At 39.6% G+C, this 11,149-nt stretch overlaps 7 non-coding genes and 6 pseudogenes across 7 annotated transcripts in view; all 13 read right to left on the bottom strand.

Annotated features, from left to right (window-relative positions):
- On the bottom strand, positions 1-93 carry LOC113087656 (uncharacterized; annotated as a pseudogene).
- Positions 94-1,221: 1,128 nt separating this feature from the next.
- LOC113087654 (uncharacterized) lies at positions 1,222-1,339 on the bottom strand (annotated as a pseudogene).
- Positions 1,340-1,981: 642 nt separating this feature from the next.
- Positions 1,982-2,096, bottom strand: LOC113087652 (uncharacterized; annotated as a pseudogene).
- Positions 2,097-2,618: 522 nt separating this feature from the next.
- LOC113087649 (uncharacterized) lies at positions 2,619-2,737 on the bottom strand (annotated as a pseudogene).
- Positions 2,738-4,552: 1,815 nt separating this feature from the next.
- LOC113087645 (5S ribosomal RNA) lies at positions 4,553-4,670 on the bottom strand. The gene has a single exon (XR_003285594.1). It is a non-coding gene; the product is annotated as a 5S ribosomal RNA (ribosomal RNA).
- A 511-nt stretch (positions 4,671-5,181) lies between these two features.
- LOC113087632 (5S ribosomal RNA) lies at positions 5,182-5,300 on the bottom strand. Its single transcript, XR_003285582.1, has one exon. It is a non-coding gene; the product is annotated as a 5S ribosomal RNA (ribosomal RNA).
- Positions 5,301-5,812: 512 nt separating this feature from the next.
- Positions 5,813-5,930, bottom strand: LOC113087653 (uncharacterized; annotated as a pseudogene).
- A 927-nt stretch (positions 5,931-6,857) lies between these two features.
- Positions 6,858-6,976, bottom strand: LOC113087638 (5S ribosomal RNA). The gene has a single exon (XR_003285588.1). It is a non-coding gene; the product is annotated as a 5S ribosomal RNA (ribosomal RNA).
- Positions 6,977-7,755: 779 nt separating this feature from the next.
- LOC113087651 (uncharacterized) lies at positions 7,756-7,871 on the bottom strand (annotated as a pseudogene).
- A 512-nt stretch (positions 7,872-8,383) lies between these two features.
- On the bottom strand, positions 8,384-8,502 carry LOC113087643 (5S ribosomal RNA). Its single transcript, XR_003285592.1, has one exon. It is a non-coding gene; the product is annotated as a 5S ribosomal RNA (ribosomal RNA).
- A 928-nt stretch (positions 8,503-9,430) lies between these two features.
- Positions 9,431-9,549, bottom strand: LOC113087637 (5S ribosomal RNA). Its single transcript, XR_003285587.1, has one exon. It is a non-coding gene; the product is annotated as a 5S ribosomal RNA (ribosomal RNA).
- A 910-nt stretch (positions 9,550-10,459) lies between these two features.
- On the bottom strand, positions 10,460-10,578 carry LOC113087636 (5S ribosomal RNA). The gene has a single exon (XR_003285586.1). It is a non-coding gene; the product is annotated as a 5S ribosomal RNA (ribosomal RNA).
- A 512-nt stretch (positions 10,579-11,090) lies between these two features.
- LOC113087642 (5S ribosomal RNA) overlaps positions 11,091-11,149 on the bottom strand; it is a 119-nt gene continuing 60 nt past the window's right edge. Inside the window, exon 1 of the ribosomal RNA XR_003285591.1 lies at positions 11,091-11,149. This exon is cut by the window's right edge and continues 60 nt beyond it. This is a non-coding gene — a ribosomal RNA (5S ribosomal RNA).

The raw sequence follows: 11,149 nt of genomic DNA, 5'->3' as shown, positions 1-11,149 counted from the left end.
CGGTCTCCCATCCAAGTACTAACCAGGCCCAAACCTGCTTAGCTTCCGAGATCAGACGAGATCGGGCATAGCCAGGTTGGTATGGCCGTAAGCGAAGACTGCTCGAAGAGAGGGCTATTTAAAGTTCAGCCAATCTACTGGCCAGTACATTATATAAGTAGGAAAGAAAACCCAAAAGCTTAAAACGCCTGGTATTCCTAGGCGGTCTCTCATCAAGTACTAACCAGACCTAAACCTGCTAAGATTCAGAGATCTGGGCATTGACTCTTTTTTGTTTTTTTTTTTTTGTTTGCAGATTATTATATAATTCGTGAAAAATATCCAAAAAGTTTAAAGCACCTGGTATTCCCAGGCAGTCTCCCATCCATGTACTAACAAGGCCCAAACCTGCTAATATTCAGAGATCGGCCATTGACTCTTTTTTTTTTTGCAAGATTAATATATAATTCATGAAAAATATCCAAAAAGTTTAAAGCACCTGTATTCCCAGGCAGTCTCCCATCCATGTACTAACAAGGCCCAAACCTGCTAATATTCAGAGATCGGCCATTGACTCTATGTTTTGGCAAAATTGTTCTATACTTAAGTGAAAAATTTCCAAAAAGTTTTACAGCACCTGGTATTCCCAGGCGGTCCCATCAAGTACTAACCAGGCCAAACCTGCTTAGCTTCCGAGATCAGACGAGATTGGCATAGCCAGGTTGGTTGGCGTAAGCGAAGACTGCTCCGAAGAGAGGGCATTTAAAGTTCAGCATCTACTGGCCAGATATTCTATAAGTAGGAAAGAAAACCCAAAGCTTAAAACGCCTGGTATTCCTAGGCGGTCTCTCATCCAAGTACTAACCAGACCTAACTGCTAAGATTCAGAGATCTGGCATTGACTCTTTTTTTTTTTTTTTTTTTTTTTTTTTGCAAGATTATTTATATAATTTGAAAAATATCCAAAAAGTTTAAAGCACCTGGTATTCCCAGGCAGTCTCCCATCCATCTACTAACAAGGCCCAAACCTGCTAATATTCAGAGATCGGCCATTGACTCTTTTTTTTTTGCAAGATTATTATATAATTCATGAAAAATATCCACAAAGTTTAAAGCACCTGGTATTCCCAGGCAGTCTCCCATCCATGTACTAACAAGGCCCAAACCTGCTAATATTCAGAGATCGGCCATTGACTCATGTTTTGGCAAAATTGTTCTACACTAAGTGAAAAATTTCCAAAAAGTTTACAGCACCTGGTATTCCCAGGCGGTCTCCCATCCAATGTACTAACCAGGCCCAAACCTGCTTAGCTTCCGAGATCAGACGAGATCTGGCATAGCAGGTTGGTACGCCGTAAGCGAAGACTGCTCCGAAGAGAGCTATTTAAAGTTCAGCCAATCTACTGGCCAGTATATTTTATAAGTAGGAAGAAAACCCAAAGCTTTAAAACGCCTGGTATTCCTAGGCGTCTCTCATCCAAGTACTAACCAGGCCTAAACCTGCTAAGATTCAGAGATCGGCAATTGATTGACTTTTTTTTTTTTTTTTTTTTTTTTTTGCAAGATTATTATATAATTCGTGAAAAATATCCAAAAAGTTTAAAGCACCTGGTATTCCCAGGCAGTCTCCATCCATGTACTAACAAGCCCAAACCTGCTAATATTCAGAGATCGGCCATTGACTCTTTTTTTTTTTGCAAGATTATTATATAATTCAGTGAAAAATATCCACAAAAGTTTAAAGCACCTGGTATTCCCAGGCAGTCTCCCATCCAGTACTAACAAGGCCCAAACTGCTAATATCAGAGATCGGCCATTGACTCTTTTTTTTTGCAAGATTTTAATAATTCATGAAAAAATATCCAAAAAGTTTAAAGCACCTGGTATTCCCAGGCAGTCTCCCATCCATGTACTAACAGGCCCAAACCTGCTAATATGCAGAGATCGGCCATTGACTCTATGTTTGGCAAAATTTTCTATACTAAGTGAAAAATATCCAAAAAGCTTACAGCACCTGGTCCCAGGCGGTCTCCCATCCAAGTACTAACCAGGCCCAAACCTGCTTAGCTTCCGAGATCAGACGAGATCGGGCATAGCCAGGTTGTATGGCCATAAGTGAAGACTGCTCCGAAGAGAGGGCTATTTAAAAGTTCAGCCAATCTACTGGCCAGTACATTATATAAGTAGGAAAGAAAACAAGCTTAAAACGCCTGGTATTCCTAGGCAGTCTATCATCCAAGTACTAACCAGCACCTAAACTGCTAAGATTCAGAGATCTGGCATTGACTTCTTTTTTTTTTTTTTTTTTTTTTTTTTTGTTTGCAAGCATTATTATATAATTCGTGAAAAATATCCAAAAAGTTTAAAGCACCTGGTATTCCCAGGCACAGTCTCCCATCCATCTACTAACAAGGCCCAAACCTGCTAATATTCAGAGACCGGCCATTGACTCTTTTTTTTTTTTGCAAGATTAATATATAATCTCATGAAAAATCCACAAAGTTTAAAGCACCTGGTATTCCCAGGCAGTCTCCCATCCATGTACTAACAAGGCCCAAACCTGCTAATATTCAGAGATCGGCCATTGACTCTATGTTTTGGCAAAATTGTTCTACACTAAGTGAAAAAATTTCCAAAAGAGTTTACAGCACCTGGTATTCCCAGGCGGTCTCCCATCCAAGTACTAACCAGGCCAAACCTGCTTAGCTTCCGAGATCAGACGAGATCTGGCATAGCCAGGGTTGGTACGGCCGTAAGCGAAGACTGCTCCGAGAGAGGGCTATTTAAAGTTCAGCCAATCTACTGGCCAGTATATTTTATAAGTAGGAAAGAAACCCAAAAGCTTAAAACGCCTGGTATTCCTAGGTGGTCTCTCATCCAAGTACTAACCAGACCTAAACCTGCTAAGATTCAGAGATCTGGCATTGACTCTTTTTTTTTTTTTTTTTTTTTTGTTTGCAAGATTATTATATAATTCGTGAAAAATATCCAAAAAGTTTAAAGCACCTGGTATTCCCAGGCAGTCTCCATCCATCTACTAACAAGGCCCAAACCTGCTAATATCAGAGATCGGCCATTGACTCTTTTTTTTTTTTGCAAGATTAATATATAATTAATGAAAAATATCCACAAAGTTTAAAGCACCTGTATTCCCAGGCAGTCTCCCATCCATGTACTAACAAGGCCCAAACCTGCTAATATTCAGAGATCGGCCATTGACTCTTTTTTTTTTTGCAAGATTAATATATAATTCATGAAAAATATCCACAAAGTTTAAAGCACCTGGTATTCCCAGGCAGTCTCCCATCCATGTACTAACAAGGCCCAAACCTGCTAATATTCAGAGATCGGCCATTGACTCTTTTTTTGCAAGATTATTATATAATTCATGAAAAATATCCAAAAAGTTTAAAGCACCTGGTATTCCCAGGCAGTCTCCAATCCATGTACTAACAAGCCCAAACCTGCTAATATTCAGAGATCGGCCATTGACTCTTTTTTTTTTTTGCAAGATTATTATATAATTCATGAAAAATATCCACAAAGTTTAAAGCACCTGGTATTCCCAGGCAGTCTCCCATCCATGTACTAACAAGGCCCAAACCTGCTAATATGCAGAGATCGGCCATTGACTCTATGTTTTGGCAAAATTGTTCTATACTAAGTGAAAATATCCAAATAGCTTACAGCACCTGGTGTTCCCCAGGCGGTCTCCATCCAAGTACTAACCAGGCCCAAACTGCTTAGCTTCGAGATCAGACGAGATAAGGCATAGCCAGGTTGGTATGGCGTAAGCGAAGACTGTCCGAAGAGAGGGCTATTTAAAGTTCAGCCAATCTACTGGCCAGTACATTATATAAGTAGGAAAGAAAACCCAAAAGCTTAAAACGCCTGGTATTCCTAGGCGGTCTCTCATCCAAGTACTACCAGACCTAAAACCTGCTAAGATTCAGAGATCTGGCATTGACTCTTTTTTTTTTTTTTTTTTTTTTTTTTTGCAAGATTATTATATAATTCGTGGAAAAATATCCAAAAAGTTTAAAGCACCTGGTATTCCCAGGCAGTCTCCCATCCATGTACTAACAAGGCCCAAACCTGCTAATATTCAGAGATCGGCCATTGACTCTTTTTTTTTGCAAGATTATTATATAATTCATGAAAAATATCCACAAAGTTTAAAGCACCTGGTATTCCCAGGCAGTCTCCCATCCATGTACTAACCAGGCCCAAACCTGCTAATATTCAGAGATCGGCCATGTTTTGGCAAAATTGTTCTATACTAAGTGAAAATTTTCCAAAAAGCTTACAGCACCTGGTATTTCAGGCGGTCTCCCATCCAAGTACTAACCAGACCTAAACCTGCTAATATGCAGAGATCGGGCATTGACTCTTTTTTTTTGCAAGATTATTATATAATTCGTGAAAAATATCCAAAAAGTTTAAAGCACCTGGTATTCCCAGGCAGTCTCCCATCCATGTACTAACAAGGCCCAAACCTGCTAATATGCAGAGATCGGCCATTGACTCTATGTTTTGGCAAAATTGTTCTATACTAAGTGAAAAATTTCCAAAAAGCTTACAGCACCTGGTATTCCCAGGCGGTCTCCCATCCAAGTACTAACCAGGCCCAAACCTGCTTAGCTTCCGAGATCAGACGAGATCGGCATAGCCAGGTTGGTATGGCCATAAGTGAAGACTGCTCCGAAGAGAGGGCTATTTAAAGTTCAGCCAATCTACTGGCCAGTACATTATATAAGTAGGAAAGAAAACCCAAAAGCTTAAAACGCCTGGTATTCCTAGGCAGTCTCTCATCCAAGTACTAACCAGACCTAAACCTGCTAAGATTCAGAGATCTGGCATTGACTCTTTTTTTTTTTTTTTTTTTTTGTTTGCAAGATTATTATATAATTCGTGAAAAATATCCAAAAAGTTTAAAGCACCTGGTATTCCCAGGCAGTCTCCCATCCATCTACTAACAAGGCCCAAACCTGCTAATATTCAGAGATCGGCCATTGACTTTTTTTTTTTGCAAGATTAATATATAATTCATGAAAAATATCCACAAAGTTTAAAGCACCTGGTATTCCCAGGCAGTCTCCCATCCATGTACTAACAAGGCCCAAACCTGCTAATATTCAGAGATCGGCCATTGACTCTATGTTTTGGCAAAATTGTTCTACACTAAGTGAAAAATTTCCAAAAAGCTTACAGCACCTGGTATTCCCAGGCGGTCTCCCATCCAAGTACTAACCAGGCCCAAACCTGCTTAGCTTCCGAGATCAGACGAGATCTGGCATAGCCAGGTTGGTATGGCCGTAAGCGAAGACTGCTCCGAAGAGAGGGCTATTTAAAGTTCAGCCAATCTACTGGCCAGTATATTTATAAGTAGGAAAGAAAACCCAAAAGCTTAAAACGCCTGGTATTCCTAGGCGGTCTCTCATCCAAGTACTAACCAGACCTAAACCTGCTAAGATTCAGAGATCTGGCATTGACTCTTTTTTTTTTTTTTTTTTTTTTGTTTGCAAGATTATTATATAATTCGTGAAAAATATCCAAAAAGTTTAAAGCACCTGGTATTCCCAGGCAGTCTCCCATCCATCTACTAACAAGGCCCAAACCTGCTAATATTCAGAGATCGGCCATTGACTCTTTTTTTTTTGCAAGATTATTATATAATTCATGAAAAATATCCACAAAGTTTAAAGCACCTGGTATTCCCAGGCAGTCTCCCATCCATGTACTAACAAGGCCCAAACCTGCTAATATTCAGAGATCGGCCATTGACTCTATGTTTTGGCAAAATTGTTCTACACTAAGTGAAAAATTTCCAAAAAGTTTACAGCACCTGGTATTCCCAGGCGGTCTCCCATCCAAGTACTAACAGGCCCAAACCTGCTTAGCTTCCGAGATCAGACGAGATCTGGCATGCCAGGTTGGTACGCGCCGTAAGCGAAGACTGCTCCGAGAGAGGGCTATTTAAAGTTCAGCCAATCTACTGGCCAGTATATTTTTATAAGTAGGAAGAAAAACCCAAAAGCTTCTAAAACGCCTGGTATTCCTTAGGTGGTCCTTCATCCAAGTACTAACCAGACCTAAACCTGCTAAGATTCAGAGATCTGGCATTGACTCTTTTTTTTTTTTTTTTTTTTTGTTTGCAAGATTATTATATAATTCGTGAAAAATATCCAAAAAGTTTAAAGCACCTGGTATTCCCAGGCAGTCTCCCATCCATCTACTAACAAGGCCCAAACCTGCTAATATTCAGAGATCGGCCATTGACTCTTTTTTTTTTGCAAGATTAATATATAATTAATGAAAAATATCCACAAAGTTTAAAGCACCTGGTATTCCCAGGCAGTCTCCCATCCATGTACTAACAAGGCCCAAACCTGCTAATATTCAGAGATCGGCCATTGACTCTTTTTTTTTTGCAAGATTAATATATAATTCATGAAAAATATCCACAAAGTTTAAAGCACCTGGTATTCCCAGGCAGTCTCCCATCCATGTACTAACAAGGCCCAAACCTGCTAATATTCAGAGATCGGCCATTGACTCTTTTTTTTGCAAGATTATTATATAATTCATGAAAAATATCCAAAAAGTTTAAAGCACCTGGTATTCCCAGGCAGTCTCCCATCCATGTACTAACAAGGCCCAAACCTGCTAATATTCAGAGATCGGCCATTGACTCTTTTTTTTTTTGCAAGATTATTTATATAATTCATGAAAAATATCCACAAAGTTTAAAGCACCTGGTATTCCCAGGCAGTCTCCCATCCATGTACTAACAAGGCCCAAACCTGCTAATATGCAGAGATCGGCCATTGACTCTATGTTTTGGCAAATTGTTCTATACTAAGTGAAAAATATCCAATAGCTTACAGCACCTGGTGTTCCCAGGCGGTCTCCCATCCAAGTACTAACCAGGCCCAAACCTGCTTAGCTTCCGAGATCAGACGAGATAAGGCATTAGCAGGTTGGTATGGCCGTAAGCGAGACTGCTCCGAAGAGAGGGCTATTTAAAGTTCAGCCAATCTACTGGCCAGTACATTTATATAAGTAGGAAAGAAAACCCAAAGCTTAAAACGCCCTGTATCCTAGCGGTCTCTTCATCCCAAGTACTAACCAGACCTAAACCTGCTAAGATTCAGAGATCTGGCATTGACTCTTCTTTTTTTTTTTTTTTTTTTTTTTGCAAGATTAATATATAATTCGTGAAAAATATCCAAAAAAGTTTAAAGCACCTGGTATTCCCAGGCAGTCTCCCATCCATGTACTAACAAGGCCCAAACCTGCTAATATTCAGAGATCGGCCATTGACTCTTTTTTTTTTGCAAGATTCATTATATAATTTTATGAAAAATATCCACAAAGTTTAAAGCACCTGGTATTCCCAGGCAGTCTCCCATCCATGTGCTAACCAGGCCCAAACCTGCTAACATTCAGAGAACGGCCATGTTTTGGCAAAATGTTCTATACTAAGTGAAAATTTTCCAAAAGCTTACAGGCACCTGGTATTTCAAGGCGGTCTCCCATCCAAGTACTAACCAGACCTAAACCTGCTAATATGCAGAGATCGGCATTGACTCTTTTTTTTTTTGCAAGATTAATTATATAATTCGTGAAAAATTCCAAAAAAGTTTAAAGCACCTGGTATTCCCCCAGCAGTCTCCCATCCATGTACTTACAATGCCCAAACCTGCTAATATGCAGAGATCGGCATTGACTCTATGTTTTGGCAAAATTGTTCTATACTAAGTGAAAAATTTCCAAAAGCTACAGCACCTGGTATTCCCAGGCGGTCTCCCATCCAAGTACTAACAGGCCCAAACCTGCTTACTTCCGAGATCAGACGAGATCGGCATAGCCAGGTTGGTATGGCCATAAGTGAAGACTGCTCCGAAGAGAGGGCTATTTAAAGTTCAGCCAATCTACTGGCCAGTACATTATATAAGTAGGAAGAAAACCCAAAAGCTTAAAACGGCCTGGTATTCCTAGGCAGTCTCTCATCCAAGTACTAACCAGACCTAAACCTGCTAAGATTCAGAGATCTGGCATTGACTCTTTTTTTTGTTTTTTGTTTTTTGTTTGCAAGATTATTATATAATTCGTGAAAATATCCAAAAAGTTTAAGCACCTGGTATTCCCAGGCAGTCTCCCATCCATCTACTAACAAGGCCAAACCTGCTAATATTCAGAGATCCGGCCATTGACTCTTTTTTTTTTTTGCAAGATTAATATATAATTCATGAAAAATATCCACAAAGTTTAAAGCACCTGGTATTCCAGGCAGTCTCCCATCCATGTACTAACAAGGCCCAAACCTGCTAATATTCAGAGATCGGCCATTGACTCTATGTTTTGGCAAAATTGTTCTACACTAAGTGAAAAATTTCCAAAAAGTTTACAGCACCTGGTATTCCCAGGCGGTCTCCCATCCAAGTACTAACCAGGCCCAAACCTGCTTAGCTTCCGAGATCAGACGAGATCTGGCATAGCCAGGTTGGTACGGCCGTAAGCGAAGACTGCTCCGAAGAGAGGGCTATTTAAAGTTCAGCCAATCTACTGGCCAGTATATTTTATAAGTAGGAAAGAAAACCCAAAAGCTTAAAACGCCTGGTATTCCTAGGCGGTCTCTCATCCAAGTACTAACCAGACCTAAACCTGCTAAGATTCAGAGATCTGGCATTGACTCTTTTTTTTTTTTTTTTTTTTTTTGTTTGCAAGATTATTATATAATTCGTGAAAAATATCCAAAAAGTTTAAAGCACCTGGTATTCCCAGGCAGTCTCCCATCCATCTACTAACAAGGCCCAAACCTGCTAATATTCAGAGATCGGCCATTGACTCTTTTTTTTTTTGCAAGATTAATATATAATTAATGAAAAATATCCACAAAGTTTAAAGCACCTGGTATTCCCAGGCAGTCTCCCATCCATGTACTAACAAGGCCCAAACCTGCTAATATTCAGAGATCGGCCATTGACTCTTTTTTTTTTGCAAGATTAATATATAATTCATGAAAAATATCCACAAAGTTTAAAGCACCTGGTATTCCCAGGCAGTCTCCCATCCATGTACTAACAAGGCCCAAACCTGCTAATATTCAGAGATCGGCCATTGACTCTTTTTTTTGCAAGATTATTATATAATTCATGAAAAATATCCAAAAAGTTTAAAGCACCTGGTATTCCCAGGCAGTCTCCCAATCCATGTACTAACAAGGCCCAAACCTGCTAATATTCAGAGATCGGCCATTGACTCTTTTTTTTTTGCAAGATTATTATATAATTCATGAAAAATATCCACAAAGTTTAAAGCACCTGGTATTCCCAGGCAGTCTCCCATCCATGTACTAACAAGGCCCAAACCTGCTAATATGCAGAGATCGGCCATTGACTCTATGTTTTGGCAAAATTGTTCTATACTAAGTGAAAAATATCCAAATAGCTTACAGCACCTGGTATTCCCAGGCGGTCTCCCATCCAAGTACTAACCAGGCCCAAACCTGCTTAGCTTCCGAGATCAGACGAGATAAGGCATAGCCAGGTTGGTATGGCCGTAAGCGAAGACTGCTCCGAAGAGAGGGCTATTTAAAGTTCAGCCAATCTACTGGCCAGTACATTATATAAGTAGGAAAGAAAACCCAAAAGCTTAAAACGCCTGGTATTCCTAGGCGGTCTCTCATCCAAGTACTAACCAGACCTAAACCTGCTAAGATTCAGAGATCTGGCATTGACTTTTTTTTTTTTTTTTTTTTTTTTTTTGCAAGATTATTATATAATTCGTGAAAAATATCCAAAAAGTTTAAAGCACCTGGTATTCCCAGGCAGTCTCCCATCCATGTACTAACAAGGCCCAAACCTGCTAATATTCAGAGATCGGCCATTGACTCTTTTTTTTTGCAAGATTATTATATAATTTATGAAAAATATCCACAAAGTTTAAAGCACCTGGTATTCCCAGGCAGTCTCCCATCCATGTACTAACCAGGCCCAAACCTGCTAATATTCAGAGATCGGCCATGTTTTGGCAAAATTGTTCTATACTAAGTGAAAATTTTCCAAAAAGCTTACAGCACCTGGTATTTCAAGGCGGTCTCCCATCCAAGTACTAACCAGACCTAAACCTGCTAATATGCAGAGATCGGGCATTGACTCTTTTTTTTTGCAAGATTATTATATAATTCGTGAAAAATATCCAAAAAGTTTAAAGCACCTGGTATTCCCAGGCAGTCTCCCATCCATGTACTAACAAGGCCCAAACCTGCTAATATTCAGAGATCGGCTATTGACTCTTTTTTTTGCAAGATTATTATATAATTTGTGAAAAATATCCAAAAGTTTAAAGCACCTGGTATTCCCAGGCAGTCTCCCATCCATGTACTAACAAGGCCCAAACCTGCTAATATGCAGAGATCGGCCATTGACTCTATGTTTTGGCAAAATTGTTCTATACTAAGTGAAAAATATCCAAAAGCTTACAGCACCTGGTATTCCCAGGCGGTCTCCCATCCAAGTACTAACCAGGCCCAAACCTGCTTAGCTTCCGAGATCAGACGAGATAAGGCATAGCCAGGTTGGTATGGCCGTAAGCGAAGACTGCTCCGAAGAGAGGGCTATTTAAAGTTCAGCCAATCTACTGGCCAGTACATTATATAAGTAGGAAAGAAAACCCAAAAGCTTAAAACGCCTGGTATTCCTAGGCGGTCTCTCATCCAAGTACTAACCAGACCTAAACCTGCTAAGATTCAGAGATCTGGCATTGACTCTTTTTTTTTTTTTTTTTTTTGTTTGCAAGATTATTATATAATTCGTGAAAAATATCCAAAAAGTTTAAAGCACCTGGTATTCCCAGGCAGTCTCCCATCCATGTACTAACAAGGCCCAAACCTGCTAATATTCAGAGATCGGCCATTGACTCTTTTTTTTTTTGCAAGATTAATATATAATTCATGAAAAATATCCACAAAGTTTAAAGCACCTGGTATTCCCAGGCAGTCTCCCATCCATGTACTAACAAGGCCCAAACCTGCTAATATTCAGAGATCGGCCATTGACTCTATGTTTTGGCAAAATTGTTCTATACTAAGTGAAAAATTTCCAAAAAGTTTACAGCACCTGGTATTCCCAGGCGGTCTCCCATCCAAGTACTAACCAGGCCCAAA

The sequence above is a fragment of the Carassius auratus genome, unplaced genomic scaffold (assembly GCF_003368295.1).
Source record: "Carassius auratus strain Wakin unplaced genomic scaffold, ASM336829v1 scaf_tig00044957, whole genome shotgun sequence".
Taxonomy (NCBI): Eukaryota; Metazoa; Chordata; class Actinopteri; order Cypriniformes; family Cyprinidae; genus Carassius; species Carassius auratus.
This window is presented reverse-complemented; position numbering and strand designations above follow the sequence as displayed.